General features: G+C 35.4%; 1 pseudogene; it reads left to right on the top strand.

Moving 5' to 3' along the window:
- The first annotated feature begins 6,543 nt into the window (after window positions 1–6,543).
- LOC133762994 (nucleophosmin-like) overlaps window positions 6,544–21,420 on the top strand; it is a 111,706-nt pseudogene continuing 96,829 nt past the window's right edge.

Consider the following 21,420-nt stretch of genomic DNA (forward strand, 5'->3'; position numbering starts at 1 on the left):
AGGACAAGACACACACAAGTCTAGGCTAGTCTGACCAGGACATTAAAATTTTTCATAAAGAATAAAGAAAAATAATCATGTCTGCTTAATGTTAAGACTCCAAATTGGCATATTTGTTCTGCCTTATTTATCACTAAGAAGATTTTAGAGTGATTTTCACAAACATATTCTTGATATGTACTGGCTGTTTTTGCTTATCTCAAAACTGACTACTACCTGGAATTGTTTCCTTTAAAACCAGGGAAAGAAAATAATACCATTATTACCACAATATTCATCTTGGGTAGCACAAAATGACATACACAATTTGGACCAGGAGACAAATATAATAATACTTTACAAATGAATCTCTCTTTTTTTTTTCAAAGTGGATTTGGAAGAAATTATGAATAGAAAAGATTTCAAACCAGAGTCAAGGAAATTGAGTTCTTCATTTATCACAGAAACAAATAGTACAGTAATGACATAATTTCCCAAAATGTCCCTTGATCGAGTCAACCTCTTTCACTCATTTTATTACAGAGCCCTTCAACATTTAGATCTATCCCATCACCTGTCAGTTAATGCTTCATTATCCCGCTCTTCAGTGTCATTCAGGGTTGACATCTTCTCCAATAGTTATTTCTGTCCAAACAGAAATCAAGTAGCCATTTCCATCTCTAGTGTCAATCTGAAACATGGTTTACATATTTGTATATTTCAGAAATCATACTGGGTTCAAATATCCCCAATAAAAAGAGGAAGGAATTCAAAACGACCTAGGAAAAGTGAGTCTCCTGCCCCTTTACATTTTCTGATAGATTATAAATTAAGTTGCTTGTTCCACCTAGCAATCCAGAGTACTAAAATAAGAACTTGTTGTAACATGTTTTTTTTTTTTTTTTAAAAATCACTGTGAATACAGCAAGTAGAACAGTACTATTGAATTTCCCAGAGAAGAACCATTGGATTTGTCTCCTGCAGTGTCTTCATAGACTATCTAGCATAGAGGATAAACATCCAAATTAAGCATTTAAGTTTCAGAACTACATAGTTAATTCACTCTGCTACCTATGTGACAAAGACTAATGTGACAATGCCATGAGGAATTATAATAAATAATACTATAATAATATAATATAATAAATAATAAGTGGCAGGGTCTAAATTCTAATGCTGGCTCTTGTGGACTCCAAAAGTCATACTGTGTTCCCTTCATAGTGCTGTGTCCAGTCCAGAAGATTTATACATAAAGAACATTAGGTTTAACCCCCACCATTGTACAATGTAGAAACTGTGCCATGAGGAATAGTTACTATAAACCATGTGTATTTTTCTGGTCACATTATCACTGCTTACTGACATGCTTTCTGTCCCCTCTGCCACATCTGTAGTCATGCAAAATGTAGTCATAATGAAATAAACAAATATGTGAGTATCTACTTGGAGCCAAGAACTGGTACCCTTTATTTTTTTGTTGTTTTTTCTTTTTTTTTTTTTCATTTTTTAATTTGACAGGTAGAGTTAGACAGTGAGAGAGACAGACAGAGAGAAAGGTCTCCCTCCCATTGATTCACCCCCCCAAATGGCCGCAACGGCTGGAACTACACAGATCCGAAGCCAGGAGCCAGGCACTTCCTCCTGGTCTCCCATGCGGGTGCAGGGCCCAAGGACTTGGGCCATCCTCCACTGCTCTCCCGGGCCACAGCAGAGAGCTGGACTAGAAGAGGAGCAACCAGGACTAGAACCTGACACCCATATGGGATGCCGGTGCCACAGGCAGAGGATTAACCAAGCGAGCCATGGTGCTGGCCCCAAGAACTGATATCCTTTAAACTTGACCTCAGCTCTATCTTAGTTTTTTTAATTTATTTTTTAAATCTCAACTGTACTCAAAAGACAAATGATAATAGGAAAGGTTGTTCCTAAACGAAGTTGCATAAATAATAAGTGGCAGGGCCTAAATTCTAATGCTGGCTCTTGTGGACTCCAAAAGTCATACTGTGTTCCCTTCATAGTGCTGTGTCCAGTCCAGAAGATTTATACATAAAGAGCATTAGGTTTAACCTCCACCATTGTACAATGTAGAAACTGTGCCATGTTTGATTCAATGACTTAATCAAGGTCACACAAATTTTTATAAGAAGTAAAACCAACGTTGAAACTCATGATTCCCTCATCTCTTCTGTATTGTACAGAACTAAGAAAATTATGATATCACAATAATCATTAGTATTATTATCATTTATAATTGAAACCATACTTCTGCTAAATGTTAGAACTTCTGTGGGACCCCCACATAATTTCTCTTGGTTGTATTATATCATGCTTCCTTGAATAACATAGTATTTTGGGCATGGACTATGCACTGGTTCAGTGAGAGAGTGGTATCATTAGCATCAGAGTTTTGGAATCCTTTACTTTTAGAATGTTAATACTTAAGGTTTTCCACATATAACTGTGTGTTTCAGGATGGATAAAATGACCTATTTGATTTTTTCACTACCATGAGCTTTACCAGGACTATGTTATTTCTAAACAACAACAACAACAAAAAATAGAATATTCTCATTTGACTGTCTTGATAAAATGCTGATACCTTCATTCTGTCCTTTCTTCTCTCTCTCTCTCTCTCTCTCTCTCTCTCTCTCTCACATTTCCTTATAGAGAGGAAACAATCTATATAATTCATCAGATTGTCAAAAGGCTAGCCTTCTTATTACTTGCGTGAATAATTAAGTTTCATTGTAATATCACTGCCCCAAATACATAGAACAGATATAAACTATATGAAAATAGGGGCATTCTGCATATGTTTGCTCTCTTGGTACAGTAGATGTAGTGCATATTCACCTAACCTTCCTCACATAGTGCTATGCAAACATTTCACTGAATTGATTTTTTTTAAACCAGGCACTATTCCAACATTGAAGCTCCATAGGAAAATGGAAATGCCAATGCAGATTTCTATTTTTAATGTAATCCAAATTTGAGCTAAGAGAAAAAGGATGGTATAAAGTAGTGGCAATTTTTACAATGATTGTTGCTGTATAACATCATTTACAGGTCAGGTGCAAAGATTAATTTAGGATCCACTAATGGAAGATTTTTCTGAAGAACTCAAGCTCAAATTATACTATCATGTTAACTGTTCCAAAATAAATGCATCAGGTGGTGTTTAAATGCAAGTGGCTAACCATTTTATCAGTGCATATATTTAACCTATTATAATCAGAAAAATTGAATACACTTAATGTAGATTCTAATTCTAGCAGTACTGTCCTTAGCATTATGCTATTTCTACTGTAAAATATAAAATGTGCCTGAACTACACAGGTTTGTTTTTGAGTGACAGCTGAACTTAGATAATTAAGTTGTTAACCATGAACTTCAGTGGTCAACATGGTTATATATCTTTGTCTTATGCCTGCTCCTCCTTCTTGTTTCCACAAATCCCAGGGGAGCAGATGAATGACACTTGACTCTACCCAGCTACACAGTCGACTGATTAGACATAGCCCTGTACCACAGGTACACTCAATTATATGCCTTTTGGAGAAGCAAGCATTTCCCAAAGCTAAAAGTGTTGAATCTGTTGATTTCACACATTTTATACTAAGAGAAAACTGTGATCAAACATATTTAAACCTTCAATTTTATTTCATAACATACTTTCTCCTTCTGTTTAACCCAGAAAGTAAGGAATTTAGTGAAATAAAAAGGATAAATCATTTTTTTCCAAATAATTATGTCATTAAGAACTAGGCAGTGACTTCATTTCTAGCAATAAAGTCATCTTTTCTGGGGAAAATATGACATTAGTTTTAAGGAACAACTTAGTATCCATCATGATAAAAACCTATATTTAATTTTTAAGAAGTTAAATAAGACAAAATCAAGAAAAGAATATTGCAAAAGCAATCATTTTCTTTCATTATCTTCATAATGGAAAAGCATGTAGCACTGTTCTTAGTGTTACTTGTATAGCAACAGAACTGCCCAATACAGAAGATAAGATTGTAAATATTAAATGTGAATAATAAATACACCTTGTATATATAAAATAGTTCTTTCTATGGATCAAGGCGAAACATATGCTTTTTCTAAAATCTTTCTTTCTAAGTATGTATAATGAGCTGAAGATCCCTTATGTCCCTTTATCCACCACCACATGTCTAAGTGATCAAGAGCAAAGGAACATTCAGTTATTTAATTTTATGCCTATCATAAGGCAAGCATACACAGTTATTTCAATATATTGCTGTTTAATGCAACATGACCAACAGTGCTTCCTTCTTAAAACTTAAAGCCACCACCCTATCCATAGAGTTAGGAATACAGTGGATTTTTCCTATACAGATCCCAACTTTGGTTTTAGTCCAAACTCCAAGAAGCTTTTGAATGTGCTGAAATTCCCAGTTTGTAGTAATTCTAGATATAACAAAATAATGTCTTTTAATAAGTTATAAGAAAAGCCTGGCAAGAACCAAAGAATCCTGGAAATCAAGGGATAGTTTCTGGGGCTATTTCCTGACCAACACTACTTGCGAGTCCTTTGATTCCTGTATTTTGTCATAAACTAACCACTACACATTTTATATCTATTTTTGCTTTATTGAAGGTAGATGTGATTTTTGAAGTTCAGGAAAGTACTTCTTTCAAGCAGAGGAACTGCTTAAATTAATTAATCTAATTAAGCTAATGAATAATTAAGATAATTCACTCTTTCCTCACAATTCTATCTCTTAACTGTGTGATAAGTCTCAAATAGTGGTATTAGGATTCCTGAATACAATCACAAAATATGCTTGTGTTTAATATTCTGTACCACAATCAAGACTAATTTTCTTTCAGGAATCTCTCAGCTTATGGCTCTAGTAAGAAAATTGCAGTATCATAAATTAAAAATTAGTCCAAAATAGAGATGATGTTTAGATGTAAATAATATTTTTTAAAAAATCACTCAATTGAAATAAATAGGTTCATGAAATATAATAGGTTCATCATCCTTTCATATCTTTGGCTCTGCAAAACAGTATTTCATGTGATACTCTATCTTTTCAAGGAATCAAGAGGTGTATATAATTATTATATTTTCATAATTAGGTAACTCAGGACTCAGAGAGGTTAAGGGACTTGTCTAAGGTCATACAACAGAGTATAGTGAAGCCTAGTTTTGTGAGTTTCAAAAGAAGCATTAAATCCTTTGAGAACTTGGTTTATTTTTAAATGATAAGTGTGATATTGCTACTATAAAAATAAATAATACATTTATATAGTCTTTATATTTCCAGTGGGATAATCAAGTAATAAGAAATGGAAAAATTGGGAAAATACAAAGGCAAAGAAAGATTAAACTGACCAGTCAAGGGATAGTCTGTGTTTTGTCTCAGACTCCTGAAGACATTGTAGTCATCCAAGATTGCATTTTAATTCCAAAGTCAAGTCATAAAATTTTATTTTGGGAAATAGAGACATTTTGCTATTTACTCCCACAATCACAGACATAATGCCTGTCAGTCAGTCATCTAACTTCAACTAACCTCTGTCATCCCCCTCACCACTAAGGGGCAATACAGCAGCACACATGTCACTATAATTAGTGTGCAGCAGCAATTTTCATTAGACCAATGATCTCCAATAAGATTTTCCCAAGGGCTGCATTGAGTTATATGTAATAGTTAGGCGGGCCACACATGCATTAGCATATGATTTACATATGATTTGCATATGTATTTAAAGATTGCATCACATTTCTCTGGATATTTCCAGTAAAAATATAATTACTACAACACTGAAGTTATGATTTCTATTTCACTGTGCAATCCCACCACACCTGACCCAGATGGCTTGTGACCAAATAGCTCAGCAGAAAGCTAGGAAAATCCAAGGGGTGGAAATAGTCAGTGGAGATGGCAAGGGTCAATACAAATCTTTTGGGGGTCACAAATGATGAGATTGAGAATACATTGCTTTAGAAAAGTTGTCTCTTCTATACACATAAAGAAATAAAGGAACACTGGGTAGATGTTCAAAGAAATGCCTTTCTAGTTACTGTTGATATCTTGAGCTTTTTTTTTTTTTTCCAAACCTCATTACCAGCTAAATGGCAAATTATCTGTTATCACTTGGGAAATCTCCGTTACCTCTTAATTCTAATAGTGTAGTCACATAACAACTTTAACAGTTTTATTCTAAACCTAATTACTCTATGTTTTGAGCGCTAACTTTTAAGTGGAGAGCTCTGTATTTCTTTTAGATTTTTATTCATGTAGACCAATCCCACACAATTGGAAATCACACCCTCTTTCACTAAAAGAGCTTCCTGGCATATTTACATTTGGTTGCACAGAGGAAAAGTTCGAATGAATTGCACAAGACTTGTATAGGACAAAATTTGGAAAAGCTGGGAATAGATATGTATGTAAACACATATAGACATGCATTTACTTACATATATTCATGTCTTTTAGTACACAGTTGCCTCTTCATTTATGAAAAGGTGAATTCCCTTTCTCTATCTCTTTCTGCAATATATTAGAAATCCATTTCCATTGAAGGGAAATGGATCTTATTGCTGATGAGATACGGATGATAGAAGGTAAGTGGAGATATAGTAGATACATAGATATAATATAAAAATATAGCAAATATGGCAATTGTAGGTTGAAAACGTGTAAAGATTAGTCCTCTGTAGGTTTCACCAGTGTTCTATTTTTGCTTTCCAATTTTAGAAGATCAGAATCATGTGGGCAGAAGAAAAGAAGGATTTGCTTATCTATTCTACATTCCTTTGAACCTTGAGGATCAGACAAGTGGTCAGTAGTATGTTTCCAACCAATTTCACATAGCTTTAGGATTATGCAGTGGGCTTGGACCCATAGCTGTATAACTTCCTATTCCAAATGCAAAGTCATATTTTTAAAATATTATAAGTGCACAAAAGTACTTCAGTAAGTTCGTGGGAAATGGAACTAGGAAATATATGTATTTTGGTGCAAAAGTTGTAGAAATCACTGCATAATTTTTATAATTTGTATTTTCCACGAACTTTTTTAAAGTTAATAGATATCACTTTATATATTGAATATATATATATATATATATATATTTGAGTAGAATAAGCCTTGCAATTCTCAGTACTTTGTTCTTCAGTTAAATAATAAAACTTGCAGAACTCATGTGTTAGTCAAATGCTTACTTAATATTCTCAACAATGACTTACTAGAGAGGAGGTAAAGAAGTATTTTTCCTTTCTCTTCTATTCAATATGTTCTTGTGTTCCAAATTCTAGTATGGTTTGCTACCATTATCAACAAATATCATTGGTACACATCATTGTATCTCTGGGCAATGACTATAGATTGAATATAGTGAATTCTCTAAAAGTTTTTTAATGTATAAACAATTGACAAATGTATAAATCTTATGTAATAAGATTATTAATGTAGCAAGCAATTCATGATATATGCACTTAACATAAAAATTACAAAAAGTATGTTTTATAGTATAAGAGAGGGGATGGAAGAACAAGTATTCAATAATTTAGTTGTTTACATAATGGGATTATGTTCCTTTCCCTCATTTAATTGTATTTTATTTTTAAAGATATTCATTTATTTGAAAGAATTACAGCAAGAGAGGGAAAGGGGGCGGGGGGGGAGAGAGAAGAGAGTGAGGGGATAGAGGTATTTTCTATTAGTTGGTTCATCCCCCTAGTGGCCTCAGTGGCCAGGGCTGAGCCACATCAAAGCCAGGAGCCAGTAATTTCATCCAGGTTTCCCACATAGGTGGCAGGGGCTCAAACACTTGGGCTATCCTCTGCTGTTTTGTCTCAGAAAATTAGCATTGAGTTTATTATAAGTGGAGCAGCCAGGACTCAAACTGGCACTCAAATGAAATGCCAGTGTCACAGGTGGCTAAATTCGCTGCATCACAATATTTTATTATTGTAAATGTCCATTTTATAATAAAAATGATCAAAGGGTCTTATTTAAATTGTAGGCTGAACATTCTTCATCAACAGCCTCATTCCCTTTTATTTATTTTTTATTTATTTCACATTGCCATGTGTCTACAAATCTCTCTCTTCGTTTAAACTGAAACTGTCATAAAGAATAGAAGCCCTGTGCTATTGATCTCCATGTTCACCCTAATTCTTTTTTTTTTTTTTTGACAGGCAGAGTGGACAGTGAGAGAGAGAGAGAGAGAAAGATCTTCCTTTTACCGTTAGTTCACTCTCCAATGGCCACCACGGCCAGCGCGCTATGGCTGATCTGAAGCCAGGAGCCAGGTGCCTCTCCTGGTCTCCCATGCAGGTGTAGGGTCCAAGGACTTGGGCCATCCTCCACTGCACTCCCGGGCCACAGCAGAGAGCTGGCCTGGAAGAGGGGCAACCCGGACAGAATCCGGTGCCCCAACTGGTTCAGGTGGAGGATTAGCCTATTGAGCTGCGGTGCCGGCCCACCCTAATTCTTCACCAACAATTTTTATAGTAAACTTGTATGCAGACTGTATCTGAGATGTTTATAAATATTTAATAGATCACTTAATCAAAATGATGAATACCAACAAAACTCTAGTGCCAACATAGTTGGTACATAAAATATAAACATTCTTTTTGAAAAATCAATCCAAAATTAAAGGAAAGTCGGTTGCCTAATTTCTTGATGCACTCTATTGTCATTGGTCATGCCACTTCATAAACTTTTAATTAGTCACAAAGAAAATTAGAATAGACTATTATCAGATAAGTGTGCAGGAGAAAAACAAAATACCTCAAATAATATGTTTCTGATTCACTCTGTACCTGATCATAAATGGATAACTATTCAGGACTTGAGAAAGCAGCCATTTTCCTAAATACGAAAGTTTTCAAAGATTAGGCCCAAAATTGCAATGTGAGAAAATTACATAAACAATCTTGAAATCATGAAGAGGGTATAACAATGAAACCTAAAAGAATCTCTGTATTTTTATCTTTAGTTTGAGGAATATCTCCATTAATTGTTTTATGTAAAGATTGAATACTTGAGCTCAATGAGCAGAAAATTACAATCATAATCACTATATCAGAGCTAAATCTTACATTGACTTATCCTATCTAAAATGATCCTTCCAGGATAATCCATGAACTGTGTCTTTTCCATTCCAATTTACTAACTTGTTTGTTTCAGAGAACTGCCTAAGCTGCATAACTTGGTAGAACTATTCGTGTTCCCAGGTTTTTGTGCATTAACAGCTTAATCTCCCGGGTAACAACTGTGGTAATTCCTGAATGCAAAGGAGTGTCTCTAATTATAGACATTGTAGGAACCAAGGTAGACAGTAGAAAAAATTACTCTAAGCTCATTGGATCTGTATGCACTTTGGGCTATATTAACTGAATAGGTAATATTTGGTTGCAAAAGCTCAATTAATATTCTTCGTGATTCTTTCTATGCTTGTGTTAGCCCTTGTTTAGTACTCTGGTCACTAAACAAATGATAGCAATAAGTCCAAAATTTTTCTTTAGCTGCAAGACAGTTTAATATTCTAAATTCTTGGAATTATAGAGTACTATAAGAAGCAAGAGAAAGCTATTGAAATCACAGAAAAACCCCTTAGACAAGGACAAAGCACATCAGCATTATTCTTTTTCAGTCACTATTTATGTAGCATTTGGGGTTTCCTGACATCTCAAGAATATATAAAGTAGTATACAATTCAATGCTGTAAAGAGTAAACATCAGTTGCTTGTAAGAATTTGAAAAATAGATTGTTCAATAAATCTATTTGTTTTGAAATATGATCTTCAAAGTTCCCTTTTCTTTTTTTTTTTTTTTTTTTTTTTTTTTTTTGACAGAGTGGATAGTGAGACAGAGAGACAGAGAGAAAGGTCTTCCTTTTTGCCGTTGGTTCACCCTCCAATGGCCGCTGCGGCCGGCGCATCTCGCTGATCCGAAGCCAGGAGCCAGGTGCTTCTCCTGGTCTCCCATGGGGTGCAGGGCCCAAGGACTTGGGCCATCCTCCACTGCCTTCCTGGGCCATAGCAGAGAGCTGGCCTGGAAGAGGGGCAACTGGGATAGAATCTGGCGCCCCGACCGGGACTAGAACCCAGTGTGCCGGCGCCGCAAGGCGGAGGATTAGCCTGTTAAGCCACAGCGCCGGCCACAAAGTTCCCTTTTCACTAGTGGCAGATTGTTTCAGTTATCTATAAGCTGAAGCAATTCATATGCATTTTTCTCTTTCATTAATATTAAGCATCTGAAAAAATAGTATAAGGCTTCCAGAATCCAGATTTTCACTAGATAAGTAGTAAAATGAAATAATTATCATTCACAATACAAGTTGGCCTCTTCAGATACATACCTATTACTCTAGTTATATAAATCCACCATATTTAACCAAGCACATGAGTACTGCAGATTGAATTACCCACAATCCAGGGATAGAAATAATCATATTAGAGCTCATTTTAGACCATGTAGTTCTCTATTAGTAATTGCATTGGGCTATTGAGACACAATCATTAGAGACATAAAATGGTCATTTTGTATATTAGTAGTAAAAGAAAAAATCGTAAACCTTTAAGGAGAATTCATAAAATATGTGCTTTTGACTCACAGTTAAAACATTGATTACATTGCACACTACAAAAGAGCGCACTAAAAATAGGAAGTATGGCCAGGAAGTCTAACTACCAACAACCACTGAAACTTTTCACAAGCATCTTGTCACCAATAAAATGCTTGCACAGGATTTCCAAACACATATTTTACCAAATGCACCTAGGAAAATGAGACACTCTCCAGAAAACTACTGCATGATTTATCTGAAGAAAAAACAATCAGCCAAAGAACAACCCTGATCTCAAAGAAATGAGGTGTGCTGCCTATATTCTGTGTCTCAATATTTTGCTTGAGAAACTCAGAGATTTTTAATTAACATATAATTCTATTTTTCCTAATATCCTTATTATAATTGTTCTAAGTAAAGTTTATCTAATTGGACATTATCTTTTAAACCTGCATATTGTTTTGTTTTACTATAACTGTTATCTACACCATGGTTTACATTTCATTATACCACTTTTGGGTAAACATAGAACTATAGGTTAAATATCTCACATGTGCAGATCTGTTTACCCCTCACAACAAAGTGCTGTGAGTGCTGTAACTAATATCATTTAAAGTAGAGAAAGCTTAAACATCAAAAAGCACAGGAATTTCTGAAATTCACACAAGGAAGAACTAACATACCTGGGAACTATACAAGCACAAACATGACGACTGACTTATTGAAAGTATGCTGTAAGAACCAAGGGACCTGTGACCAAATATCAACATCAATGTCCTACAATAAGGTCTAGAATTACTACCAGGGAAATCTGTAGAACAGGAAGCCATATACATCATAAAATTTCAGGATTTCAGAGAAGAGTTTCCCAGCCTCTATTGCCTCCTCTGAGATGAAGTCATTGGTGTCTCTGACAGGTTGACATATCCAATTCTTGCTTTCATTCTGATCAGATTTAAAATCAATTAACTTTTACTCAATTGAATTAGTTATTTTAATAATAGGCAAAGGGTCAGGAGTCTCATACATGCTATTTCACTATTATCCCCAATTTTATAAGTAAGGAAATCAAGGTTCAGAAATAGCTATGGTTTATCCACCCAGACAGTAAGAGTGGCGCTACTATTCAAACTCACATTTGTTGACTTTTTGATAACAGAACAATAAAGTTTTAAGTACAGCCATTCCTCAGTATTTGTGAGAGATTGGTTTTAGGAATACTGCTTCTACCAAGATCCAAGGATTCTCAAGTTTCATATAAAGTGGTATAGTACTTGCTTATAACACACACACACACACACATCCTGCCTTATATTTTAAATCTCTTGATTACATATAATACTCAATAAAATATACACATTTTGTGATTACATATAATACTCAATAAAATATACACACTTATACTGTAATATTGTATAATTTAAGACATAGTTGCAGAAGAAAATTCTGTACATGTTTTTGCAGGCAGAACTGTTAGAGATGCCACCTGCCTTTACCTGCCCAGCTCTTCTCCTAGCCAGCTAAGTAATGGAAGTCAACAGGGTGCCTTCCCCAAGGAGGTTCACATCTCCCTTAGGATATACCCCATGTGAAGAGATAGGTAGGTCTGGGCCTCATAACTGACAAGGCCTTAAAGCCCACCAGATCATTATCGGGCCCCTTCTGTCAGGTTCTATTTGCCTCTCAATCAGAGAACTTATTTGTGTCCTAGACAGCACCTTTCTTAGGTCCTTTATAATGACTGTCCTTTGTTCTAGACCCTGTCTAGCCCATTTGGGGCCTCATTCCTTTGGAATCATAGTCTCTCCTCCCGACCCATGTATACTGATGGTCCTCTCCCTCACTTAATGTTGTATGATTGTTCAGAATTTCTCTACAGACAAACCCCTCTACCCGCAAAAGGTGAGTGGTTTTTCTCTCAGTCTTGGTTTAAACCACATCCATTAAACAGTCTTCACAAGGGTCCAGAGACCCTCCTCATTTCCTCTCTTCTATGAAATCCTCTCATTATTTGGTTAATACCACCCTTAGAATCATTGGTTGCTATTCTCACCCTGTCTTTATACTACCATGTCTGCTTAAGTGTATACAGGAGGTGATAATGGAACGAACTAAGGTCAACCAAATGCTATTACAGGGATATAATTGGCTCCACACCCAGGAGACAGCAGCTTGAGACATCACCCCATGCCAGTGAAGAATACCTCGTCACTTGATGTCAGCAGAAAGTAGCTCTAAAGGCAGATCATTGTTCCTCCACCCCTCCCGGACTTTTGGGGCTGATGTAATCACATACAACTCCTGCTTTATAAAAAACAATGAGGGGAATGTTAGTAAAATGGCACAGTCTTATCTATGGTTCGATCTACACCCCAACACCATCCTAGGCTCTAATCCCCGCCGCCATTGCTGGACGCCAGGTGGCTACATGGCACAACCACCGGTGTCAGCTCCACTCCCCTCCTAATGTGATTTGCTGCTCCTTCTTCCCTGCCCGCCTCCTGGAAGTGTTTTAAGAGGACCTGTTCCTGAACACGTGTCTCATTTTTTCTCACTCTCTCTTTCTCTCCATCTCCTGATCTCTCTCCCTTTCTCTGTCTCTCTCTCTCAATCTCTCTCTCTTTTCTCCCCATCTCTCTCTCTCAATCTCACTCTTACACTCTCCTTTTCCCTCTTTTCCTTCTTCGCTCCTTCCCTCCAGTCTGTTGGGTTTCCCCCAATAAACCCTTTCCCTTAAAAAAATTCTGTACATGTTCAATACACAGTATTTTTTTCTAAACATTTTTGATCTGTGGTTGATGGAAACCATGGATGCAGAACCAATCACTGGATACAGAGGGAAAACTGTATTAATTGCTGGGGAAGTTTGAAATTAGTGATGCTTCTCAAAGTCTACCATACTGATTCTAACCACACAAGGACACCCTTATTTTTACAATGAGGCATCATTTTCAGTTTTTCTTCTCCAAATCACTTGCCTTGAACCTCAGCACATTTATCTCATACCCTAAGCTTTGTATACCTTCTGCTAGCACTCTTTTGGAGGGCACTTTTCTGATGTCTCTCTTATTAGATGCCACACAAGTCCTTTAAATCCATCTCATTTCAGGAACTGCTGCTCACATGGACTACACCTTTCAAATCCCATTCCTAGAAGTCAGAGTGATGAGAGAAATGTCTAAAAAATTCAAGCAAAAGATAGAGTCTTACAAAGGGAAGTCAGATCAAATCTGGGTAAAGAAATTTAAAAAAAGTTGCTATTTGGGTAGGACCTTATAGTTTATGGGGCATATTCCTTTTAGGAGATTAGCTTTATAAAAAAAGTCTCCATTTGATAGATAAGGAAATTTTGCCTCAGTCTAAATTAATGACTTATTCAGGACTATTTGCTTAGGAAGGCAGAAATTTTGAACCATATTTAGGTATTACCACCCAATCTGAAAGCAACATAAACATCCTTTTTAAATAAAATATTTTAATTTTAGGGATTTTTCCCCTAAATATTATTTTTTAAGATTTATTTGTTTATCTGAAAGGCAGAGTTACAGAGATGCAGAGGCGGAGAGAGAGAGACAGAGACAGAGAGAGAGAGAAGTGGTTGGAGCTATGCTATTCCAAAGCCAGGAGCCAAGAGCTTCTTCCAGGTCTCCCACATGGATGCAGGGGCCCAAGGACTTGGGCCATCTTCTACTGCTTTCCCAGGCCACAGCAGGGAGCTGGATCGGAAGTGGAGCAGCTGGGACTCAAACCAGTGCCCATATGGGATGCCAGCACTGCAGGCAGTGGCTTTACCTGCCATGCCACAGCACCAGGCCCAACCCTAAATATTCTTGTTTCTACTGTCTATTATGCCAAATTAATAGTGTCACAATATTTTAAATGATACCCTAAAAAGACAGTTTGGTTATGTGTTCCTTGACTATTACTGTGGAAGAGTGCCTCAAATGCAACAAATAAATCTTATTGGGTCTTTTTCATTTGTTTTTGAGGATATGTGACTCTCAAATAAGCTCCATTGCTAGTCTGGAAAGAAAATTAGAATCATATTGTATTTCATTTAACAAAACTGATCTTGTGCTCTCTTTCTCATCACTACAGAGGGCAGCAACAGACAACACAGCTCAGCATCACAGAGGAAATGGTAAAAGTTCCTAGTAAACAAGAACCATGCTTTAATCACACTAAATTTTCTATTGTCTGTATGCTGCTTAAAATTAATTATATCTATAAACTTTCACAGAACTTAGCAGAAAAAGGATATGAAAAGTACCAGGAAAGACTGGATGTTTTCAAAAATTGAGACTATGACATTTTGTAGTTATGCCAAAATCAGCATTTAACAATAAACATAGAGAATGTGTCACACAATATTGCCGTGGTCCATTTTTCTTGCTATTTTTCTTACTCATACTTATTTATTGTTTTCTTCTTAAATTCCTAGCTTAGCAAGTGAAACTACTTTATATAAAACATTTGTTATTATAGAACACATGCTATTCTTAAAATGTATCCAAATGTGTTTTCAGTCGGTAAAAATTTTAGAAGTTATGATTTTACAATTGAAAGAGTACCCTGCAAGTTATCCTCAGGACAAAAATGATTGCAAATAGCAGTTTGCAAGGATGAGAACTCTGCATACTTATTGGGTTGGTTGCATAGGCCTAAGACTGGTTGTACATGCAAAGCAGGGCAGCAAAGGTCTTATGATCAAATGGGAAGAAATGACTGACAACACAGAGCCAGTTCAAAGGAACTAATGGAATAATTAGTCCCAAAAAGACCAAAAAGACTGAAGAATTCATGATGTCATAAAAAGCAGAGCTACTTAAATTGGATTAGAAAATAAAAATGACATGAACATTGTAAATATTCACAGATCACATCATTGACGTGTAATGTGCCGTTAAATGATGTCAAATTAAAGGGGAAATTACATGTGTTAGAACTAGGATGAATAAAAAGAAGACATTTAAAGATACATGGTCCTTCAAGTGAAAATTTCTAACATATATTACATAGATGATCATCATCCAGACAGTGAAACTCGGTGAATGAAATGTAAAATAAAATATCGGTGTGTGTGTGTGGGGGGAGAATACTTGCTAAAAATAACTCATTTTCAAATATCGTGAATGGCAATTAACTTTAGAATTCAGAGGAGTTATTTTGGGAATTTTTTATATAAAGCAAATCCAAACATGGTAATAGTAAATAATCGATATTGCCACTAATTTTTAAAATCTGCCTTAGCCTTAGCCCCAAGTATTGAATTAGTATGTGAATTTGTCAGAAGGAAAATCTCTAGGTCTGTTTTAACTTACATAAGCTCAGATATTTCTTGCTAATTATATATCTTGTTTGAAACATTTTGGTGATTTTGAGACTTCTTTAGAGTTTATGTGATAAAAAGAGATACAAGAAGAACATAAGAGGCAGGTGTAATGTCTGTCCTTCCATGGTTCTCACTAGTATTTCTTGCTTTCTTCACACACAATTAATTTAATTTTTCAACACACAATTTAAATATTTCCAAAATGCAGACCAATATTTGAATAGCTTCAAGACGACGTACAAATGTTGAGCAATGCACATTTGCATTCTAGGCACATCGCATTTTTTACAAGGTTTTTAGAAAGTTTTAAGTAAAAGTCATTCACCTTTTAACTCACAGTTATTTTTTCCATTTATCTATTTTTACTGACAATTGGTTCATTTTTTTTCTGAATTGTCTATTATATCAATTAGATAGCAAATATCTTTCATACAATGAATATTATTGTTAATAATACAAGTTAGCATCTTGTACTCTGACCATAATGATAGTAACTTAAATTGACACAAAAAACAAATCCAGATAAACAATAGATATGAAATCTCTGAAAGTTGATTAGTACTTGAAAATGTACTATAAATATCCAACATGACTTTCCCCTTTCTCAGAAGTTCCATAGGTCTCCTTTTTGGTCTACTTGAAAGGGCTATGTGTTAGGAAAAAACAATAATCCAGGCTGTAATGAAATAGTCAGAAGAGTGCTTTACCAATAGATATAATCTCCTGTTTTAAATGAATTCATTTGATTATTTCACAAAATACAAGGAACTTGATATAGCTGCTTAGAGTCTACAAAAAAAAAAAAAAAAAAAGACCTAACTTCCACAAAATATGGTATGAGGATAAGTGGTAGTCTGCAAAATGTTGGAGACTGTTTCTCCTTCCCTTATACGTGGTTCTGGAGAAATTTGAAAAATAAAGAGCTTATTGCTCAAGAAAGAAGGATAAAGTAAAACATGTGAATTAGTGATGGAAGTGTTTCTACCATGGCACGAGTTAACTAATTTACAGGTAGAAAAATCACATATTAAAAATTGCAAATCAGTGCATAAAACTGCATTTATTTTTCAGTCTAGGGCAAAGCATTTTCATCATCTTCTCCTTCAGACTTCAGCTGTACAAAGCAAAGAAAAAAGAAGATAGATGATATTATGCTTGTTATAGGAAGAAACAAGAGAAATCTATAAACTGAATTATATATTGTTCTATACATATATTGTTCTAGATATATATTCACTTTATATATAAAATTATTCCTCATAGTAATGAAAAATGGGATTGGAAACTTAGAAAAATACTCAACATCAACCACACAACATTCTAATTGAAGTGTGAGAATCAAACTTTACATCCATTTTATATAAAAATGCTATAACCATCATACATAATAATGAATTGTACAAGACTAATAATTGGCCTAATGCAATAAAGTTTTATTCCTGACCTTAGAAACTACTGCTTTATGGAAAATCAGTAGTGACATAGCATGGATACTGATATGTGGCTTATAATTTTTATCTCTATTGGTCCTGGAGTGGTGGAGCAGTAGGTTAATCCACTGCTTGTGATACAACATCTCAAGTTGGAGTGCCCATTTGAATCCTGGCTGCTTGGCTTCCAACCCAGCTTCCTACTAATGCATCTGGGAAGGCAGTGGAAGTTGGTCTAAGTACTTGGGCCTCTACCACCTATGCCGGAGACCTGGATAGAGATTTGGGGAGTAAACCAATTTTTGGATGATCTTTCTCTCTCTCTCTCTCCCCCCCTCCCTTTCTCTCTTTCTTTTTCTGTAGCTCTGATTTTCATATACAAAATAAATCTTTAGAAAATTTAATATCTCTACTATCAACCAGCTGTTTGATCTCAGCAAATTATTTAGTTTCTCTTCGTCAGCTTCCCATCTGTACAAATATAATGATAATAATTTATAAAGTTGCTAAAGTAAATGGATATACAGATAATTTGGTACAACACTTAGTAGATAGTATGTGTAATATCAGTTCAATATAAGCAATGCCAACCTTCCATTTTAATAATGTAACAACAGTTTCAGTAACACATCTCAGAAACATAAGAAATCCATAAACTGAAGTAGAATTGCTGTGTAGAGTTTTAGAATCTTAATTTTGAGTGGATTGTATCAAAAAGACCATTGAAAGCACAAGTGGAGAAGAAATATATAGAAAAAGATAGAAATGTGACAGAATATCATTCAAGTGAATAATTGAAATAGGGATAACCCATTATTGAGAATTAATCACAGACACTTACATATGCATTAAATTCCCAGTACTCTAAAGAAGAGGAAAACTCAGATTAGGTTTGTATTTCTGAAACTAAGTAAGACACATCCTAATATTATTTTTCTAGAGTCAGCTAAAGTTTCTGAACATTCTAATTTGATTTTTTAGAAAGGGAAGAAGTAAAAGATTACATTCATCCTCTGCAGGGGAAGGGAGAGGAAGGAGAGAAAACACCTAGCAATGGATAATTTTACTAAGGGTTGAAACATTTTAGGTAATCAGTACAGACTATACTAGTGTGGAAGCTTTTGGAGGATTAATAAATCTATTCTGAAGATTCCTACGGCAAATGTGGCAGGTGGGAAGGGTATAAATGGCCTAAGGTAAAACCCTTGACAAGACAGAGGCTCTCTGGATTCTGAATTGGCCTAGGATGTGACAAGTGATTATAAATTTTCTTATGCGGTCTATAATCATGTCAGAAAATAATGCAATTTTCTCTGTTGCAATTTTCAATAATATTTAGACTAACTTTAATGTAGAAAATCGACTAAAGACTGGGTATAAACTATTTTATTGACTCGACCAATGGGTGGTTGTGTAATTCTACCAGTATTTCTAGCAGTGATTTCATAGCTAATATTATATAAAATGATTTATATACATAATATTATTTATATTATCTGAAGAATACTTTCTGAGTTGCATTAAATTTCAGATAAAACCAATGTTACAATCTATTGGAATCTTCCCACTTTTTATAAGATATATAAGTAACTGATTAATCTAATTGGTAATCAACAGAGAAAGAAATATAAGAAGAATAACATTTTCATTTAGTGTAATTATTAACTTTTTAAAAACATGGTATGAGAGTATATCTTGATGAAGAATATTCTTTCTCTTTTTTAAATATTTATTTATTTGAGAGGTAGAGTTATAGACAGAGAAGGAAAGACAAAGAGAAAGGTCTTCCATCCACCTGTTCATTCCCGAAGTGGCTACAATGGCTAGAACTGGGCTGATCAGAAGCCAGGAGCCAAGGTCTCCCACTGGGGTGCAGGGGCCTAAGCACTTGGGCCATCTTCTACTGCTTTCCCAAGCTATAGCAGAGAACTGGATTGGAAGAGGAGCAGCCAGGACAGAAACTGGTGCCCATATGGGATGCCAGTGCTGCAGACGGAGGTTTAGCCTACTACAATACAGTGCAGCCCCAAATATCCTCTTTTTCATTGATATAGGCCCTTATAATAGAGGAAATGATCAAAATGCAGACTTACTGTACCACATTGAGAAAATGAAGATGAAGTCAAAATACCAATCATAAACAATATACATAGAATATTTTGCCTGTCTTCTGGAAATCACAGTCATGGCAGATGTGCCCATTTGTGCTAAAGCACTCCAATCCATTCCAGAAAGAAATCTATTCATAGATTAATACCCAATCAATTTCATCATAGCATCAAAAATAAAAATTCTAAACAGTAAAAATTGTTTAATGATTTTCTCAAGTTCTTTAATAAATCTTTTTCCTGCTTCCTTGCCTCCATGCTCTCTTCATGAGATCATATCAGCAGAAATGCTAGTGTGGACTTATCTAAATTGATTGAATAAGGGTTCCATCAAAATGAAAAACCTTTCATATTAGTATATATGAAATAGAAGGTAAGTCAAGCAGTAGTTATTTACCTATAATAATTCATATTTTATTTGAGTTATTTGTAATATATGTATATATAATTCTCTGCTAGAGTAATGCATATTTTTATCTTTGATAATGAAATTCAATTATTCTAGAAATTTTTTAGCAAATGAAGATGGTTAGTCTGAAATCTTGAAAGAGTAACATTAAGCTAGATTTTGATATGGACTCATGAAAAGGGATTAGGTTAATTTTGAAAAGGAGGTTCCAGTTCATCACATGAAAAATTTAGAAAGATGGCACAGATTGGTTTTTGAATCATTAATTTAAGCATAGTGTGTACATTTTTCTCGTTTTCACTTATGAACATCTATAAATAGAGGAAGAAATTAGAAATTTTAATCCCACTCATAATGAGTGTATTTTGGAAATATAAATGCAAAAGAAAATTCAAAACCCCAGTAAAGCTCTCATTAATTCTCAGAATTCTTTTTACAATTTTTTTGACTTCACTGTTTTTTTTTTTTAAGATTTATTCATTTATTTGAAATTGTTGCACAAAGTCAAAGAGAGGAGAGACAGAGAGAGGGAGAGATCTTCCATCTGCTGGTTCACTTCTCAAATGGCTGCAATGAACAGGGTTGGGCCAGGCCAAAGCCAAGAGCCAAGAGTTTCTTCTGGCTCTCCCACATGGGCGAAAGGGTCCAAAGATGTGGGCCATCCTCCACTGCTTTCCCAGGCACAGCAGAAAGGAGCTGGATCTGAATTGGAGCAGCCTGGACTAGAACCAGTGCCCATACAGGATGCCAACAATGCAGGCTCAACGTGCTGCACCACAGCACCAGCCCCAACTTTACTGTTTTTTCAGGTGGACTCTCTCGAACAATCTCTACCTTTATCAAATTGATGGGACTTGCCTCAGCTCACTTCCTTTGTACAAATTGCCTTGGTATATTTTCATAAGAAGATGGAATTTTTTGCTGTAGGTACTGCTTTATTCTCTTGCACCTCAACTTTACTCTCCTTGCCTTTAGTTTCTTTAATCAAAAACTGGTATTTCCTGTATCTAAGCTTATGCTTTACCTTCCTGGACTATTCAAACCTCACCATGACACCCTTGCACATCAAAAATTATCCTCCTTTTTCTTCTCAAAACCTAACTTTATTGCAAATTTCCTCATTGTGCCCAAATAGGACTACAACTATCATCTAGTGTCTTTGCTTTACCCCTTAACCTTGGCCAGTTTTCTGTCACCTGGAATGTGGATTTCTTCTTGTCACTGTGCCAGAACTACTTTCATGAAGTTTAGCAATTATCCCACTGTAAGTTCCAAAATAAAATGGGCTTTCATTTTGTTATCAGTTCCATCAAACATTTTCTTCTTGATTTCCTAATTCTCTTCATAGCCTCACCGTCTTCCCATTCACTAAGATTGACCTCGGGGCCGTCATTCTCCCTTACATCCCCTTCCTTGGCCAGTCCAGTGACAAACCTATTGCCAAGATCAGAAGCTTCCACCTCTTTGCATTGTGGAATGAGTTCGGTGTCCTGAGGGATGCACAGGAAACCCTAGATACAAACTGTAAGTACTACGAGGGGGCAGTCCAGAATGGACTCTAAAATTGTTAAAGGTATTGAAACGTATTAGAAGGCAGCATAAACT

The sequence above is a fragment of the Lepus europaeus genome, chromosome 1 (assembly GCF_033115175.1).
Source record: "Lepus europaeus isolate LE1 chromosome 1, mLepTim1.pri, whole genome shotgun sequence".
NCBI classification, from domain to species: domain Eukaryota; kingdom Metazoa; phylum Chordata; class Mammalia; order Lagomorpha; family Leporidae; genus Lepus; species Lepus europaeus.